The sequence below is a fragment of the Schistocerca gregaria genome, unplaced genomic scaffold (assembly GCF_023897955.1).
Source record: "Schistocerca gregaria isolate iqSchGreg1 unplaced genomic scaffold, iqSchGreg1.2 ptg000825l, whole genome shotgun sequence".
Taxonomy (NCBI): domain Eukaryota; kingdom Metazoa; phylum Arthropoda; class Insecta; order Orthoptera; family Acrididae; genus Schistocerca; species Schistocerca gregaria.
The window spans coordinates 15001-20000 of NW_026062191.1; positions in this window are offsets into that span (position 1 = coordinate 15001).

The window sequence follows — 5000 nt, forward strand, 5'->3', positions numbered from 1 at the left end:
AAGTTGCAATCCACCCCTATATCTTGCGCCTCATGAAGAGTTATATCAAGTATGCCAAATTCCCGCTGTCCCTATACATGCAGTAAGTTCGTCGTGGGCGCTGGCCGGCAGGCCGCGAGACGTGACGCCCGGCGGCAAAGAGTGCTCCTCTGAGGATATAGATGTTCCGTTCCGCCGCACAATGGTGACGGTGACCGCTGCCTGCGGTGGCAACGCTGGGCACAGTCGATACTCGCCGTGTGGTGGAAGGTAAACATTATGCGGTACATCAGTACTTTCCTAATAGTTCGGTCGTCTCACGGCACTGCTTAGTAAATGATGCAAGGCCAAATATAGATGATTTATGCGAATGTCCCTATACGTGCTGTAAGACTGGGCACACAACGTGAATCGCACGTCAGCCAGACACTCGAACATGCACCACTCTCGGCCTGCAACGGAGACACACAATACGTAAACATCTGGAATGCGACAATGTCGAGTGCATCCTCTCTGCCACATTGCACCGTCGACACTATGATAACCAGAGCAGTAGGTCCACCTATAAAAGCACAATACCCCACTCCTCCGACAACTACCATTGCTCAGATAAATCAACACCACCAACACACATCCTACACAGAGGGGCACCAAATATCATCCCCCGCCCTCGTGTTATACCACATGAAAAATTGCAGAAGTGAGAGACACACATCCGCCAGCCTCTTGCTACAAGCATCGAACCGACGTGACGTATCTGACGGTGACTCAGGCATCCGTGTACTGCCACCACTATCCACCCCCCCCCCCCTCTCTCTCTGCCCCCTTCCCACACAATACCAAATTTAACCAACTTTATCGCTTAACCTAACTGTGGCTGTACCAGTTTATCGCTTAACCTAACTGTGGCTGTACCAGTTTATCGCTTAACCTAACTGTGGCTGTACCAGTTTATCGCTTAACCTAACTGTGGCTGTACCAGTTTATCGCTTAACCTAACTGTGGCTGTACCAGTTTATCGCTTAACCTAACTGTGGCTGTACCAGTTTATCGCTTAACCTAACTGTGGCTGTACCAGTTTATCGCTTAACCTAACTGTGGCTGTACCAGTTTATCGCTTAACCTAACTGTGGCTGTACCAGATTATCGCTTAACCTAACTGTGGCTGTACCAGATTATCGCTTAACCTAACTGTGGCTGTACCAGATTATCGCTTAACCTAACTGTGGCTGTACCAGATTATCGCTTAACCTAACTCAATTTGTCCCTTAACCTAACTCAATTTGTCCCTTAACCTAACTCAATTTGTCCCTTAACCTAACTCAATTTGTCCCTTAACCTAACTCAATTTGTCCCTTAACCTAACTCAATTTGTCCCTTAACCTAACTCAATTTGTCCCTTAACCTAACTCAATTTGTCCCTTAACCTAACTCAATTTGTCCCTTAACCTAACTCAATTTGTCCCTTAACCTAACTCAATTTGTCCCTTAACCTAACTCAATTTGTCCCTTAACCTAACTCAATTTGTCCCTTAACCTAACTCAATTTGTCCCTTAACCTAACTCAAGTTGTCCCTTAACCTAACTCAAGTTGTCCCTTAACCTAACTCAAGTTGTCCCTTAACCTAACTCAAGTTGTCCCTTAACCTAACTCAAGTTGTCCCTTAACCTAACTCAAGTTGTCCCTTAACCTAACTCAAGTTGTCCCTTAACCTAACTCAAGTTGTCCCTTAACCTAACTCAAGTTGTCCCTTAACCTAACTCAAGTTGTCCCTTAACCTAACTCAAGTTGTCCCTTAACCTAACTCAAGTTGTCCCTTAACCTAACTCAAGTTGTCCCTTAACCTAACTCAAGTTGTCCCTTAACCTAACTCAAGTTGTCCCTTAACCTAACTCAAGTTGTCCCTTAACCTAACTCAAGTTGTCCCTTAACCTAACTCAAGTTGTCCCTTAACCTAACTCAAGTTGTCCCTTAACCTAACTCAAGTTGTCCCTTAACCTAACTCAAGTTGTCCCTTAACCTAACTCAAGTTGTCCCTTAACCTAACTCAAGTTGTCCCTTAACCTAACTCAAGTTGTCCCTTAACCTAACTCAAGTTGTCCCTTAACCTAACTCAAGTTGTCCCTTAACCTAACTCAAGTTGTCCCTTAACCTAACTCAATTTGTCCCTTAACCTAACCCACGTTGTCCCTTAACCTAACTCAAGTTGTCCCTTAACCTAACTCAAGTTGTCCCTTAACCTAACTCAAGTTGTCCCTTAACCTAACTCAAGTTGTCCCTTAACCTAACTCAAGTTGTCCCTTAACCTAACTCAAGTTGTCCCTTAACCTAACTCAAGTTGTCCCTTAACCTAACTCAAGTTGTCCCTTAACCTAACTCAAGTTGTCCCTTAACCTAACTCAAGTTGTCCCTTAACCTAACTCAAGTTGTCCCTTAACCTAACTCAAGTTGTCCCTTAACCTAACTCAAGTTGTCCCTTAACCTAACTCAAGTTGTCCCTTAACCTAACTCAAGTTGTCCCTTAACCTAACTCAAGTTGTCCCTTAACCTAACTCAAGTTGTCCCTTAACCTAACTCAAGTTGTCCCTTAACCTAACTCAAGTTGTCCCTTAACCTAACTCAAGTTGTCCCTTAACCTAACTCAAGTTGTCCCTTAACCTAACTCAAGTTGTCCCTTAACCTAACTCAAGTTGTCCCTTAACCTAACTCAATTTGTCCCTTAACCTAACTCAATTTGTCCCTTAACCTAACTCAATTTGTCCCTTAACCTAACTCAATTTGTCCCTTAACCTAACTCAATTTGTCCCTTAACCTAACTCAATTTGTCCCTTAACCTAACTCAATTTGTCCCTTAACCTAACTCAATTTGTCCCTTAACCTAACTCAATTTGTCCCTTAACCTAACTCAAGTTGTCCCTTAACCTAACTCAAGTTGTCCCTTAACCTAACTCAATTTGTCCCTTAACCTAACCCACGTTGTCCCTTAACCTAACTCAAGTTGTCCCTTAACCTAACTCAAGTTGTCCCTTAACCTAACTCAAGTTGTCCCTTAACCTAACTCAAGTTGTCCCTTAACCTAACCGACGTTGTCCCTTAACCTAACCGACGTTGTCCCTTAACCTAACCCACGTTGTCCCTTAACCTAACCCACGTTGTCCCTTAACCTAACCCACGTTGTCCCTTAACCTAACCCACGTTGTCCCTTAACCTAACCCACGTTGTCCCTTAACCTAACCCACGTTGTCCCTTAACCTAACCCACGTTGTCCCTTAACCTAACCCACGTTGTCCCTTAACCTAACCCACGTTGTCCCTTAACCTAACCCACGTTGTCCCTTAACCTAACCCACGTTGTCCCTTAACCTAACCCACGTTGTCCCTTAACCTAACCCACGTTGTCCCTTAACCTAACCCACGTTGTCCCTTAACCTAACCCACGTTGTCCCTTAACCTAACCCACGTTGTCCCTTAACCTAACCCACGTTGTCCCTTAACCTAACCCACGTTGTCCCTTAACCTAACCCACGTTGTCCCTTAACCTAACCCACGTTGTCCCTTAACCTAACCCACGTTGTCCCTTAACCTAACCCACGTTGTCCCTTAACCTAACCCACGTTGTCCCTTTGCCTAACATAGTTCACTGCTCGGAATCTCTGGTGTCGTTGTTATCCTCATGTAGATGTCTTGCGAGTGTTGCTTACTTTCCACATATTCCTGCTATCCACTGTCAATTGTACTGCAATAGGACTATATCGCCGACCCCCCCCCTCCCCCCCCTCTGTCCCCCTCTGTCCCCCTCTTTGTGTCTCTGTCCTCTCAAGCTGGTCGGTCTGGCGTTTGAGTGTTAAATGAGCCTCGCAGCTGTTCAGTTGCATTCAGATGTCGACGCCCTCAGTGTACGTCGTGGTATGGTCTGTGTCCATTGTCCGCTGATGTCGTACGCGTAACCCACACGCTGTACCGATCATCGGTCGTTACGTACAGAGTGAAGTAGTGTGATACGTGTGACCGTACGCTGGCTGTGCCCAACGGTGTCGAATCTCAATTTCCATATGTTGTGCTTGATGCTACTTGTCTCGTCTCCCAATAACAGCTAGGTTGCACTGTGGTACGCCGTAGAGGCGTGTGGGAGGAACGTACGAACGCATTGTATGTCACCCTGGGTCGCTGGGGGTGGTGGTGCGGTGAGTCAGGTCAGGTCAGGTCAGCGTGAGCCGTCTGATGTAGTGACGCGTGTATTCCGACTTTGTCGTATTGCCTCACACAAAGTGCTACCCTGGTGGACCGCGTTCCATATCTGGGACATGCCGCAGATGCCGGTTGACAGTGGATCGCGGAAGGTACATCGCATACGTGCGCGGGCCACCTTCCACGTGTTCTCTTCTGCACATGTCGCAGTGTGTATGTGGTCTGATGTAGCGTGTCGTGACACATGACATCCTGGCATGCAAGAATTGTTGAATTCGCAAATGTAGGTGGACATCTACGTTTACTGCCCAAGATACGCAAATGAACTGGAAATCCGTTGTTGAGCGGTTGTTCACGCTGGAGGTGAATCTGTGATGGCGACGATCGGTACAGCTATTAACCGGTTGTTTCAGCGGTACCCGCCACATCCACACGCGTGACTAGGCCCATGTGGGTATGAAGCGATACGCGGCGGTGGCTTGGTGGGACTGTTCCCGGCCGGTGAAGGGGGGCCGCCCGGCGTGTTGGCCGCGCGCTGCGTGGGCGCACGCGCAACAGGCGGCTGGTGGGGGGCGCCGAGTGGCAGGAGCGCCAGCCGACGGGCCCGGCAGGCGGCGCAGCTACGCTGCGGCGCACCCTGCACGCGGCGCCTGGCGGCCAAAGTTGGTTCAGCCGAGCCCGGTGCGAAGCGCGGTGGACATCTGCAGTGTGCTGGTCTGATTGAGGACTGTGTGCGTTGAGGATGCGCCGCCGCCTGGCACTCGGCGCCGCGACGCCGTCTGCTGCTCGGTCGCCCCAGCGGTTCTCGCAGGTGGTTTGTATCGCAGTTGTGC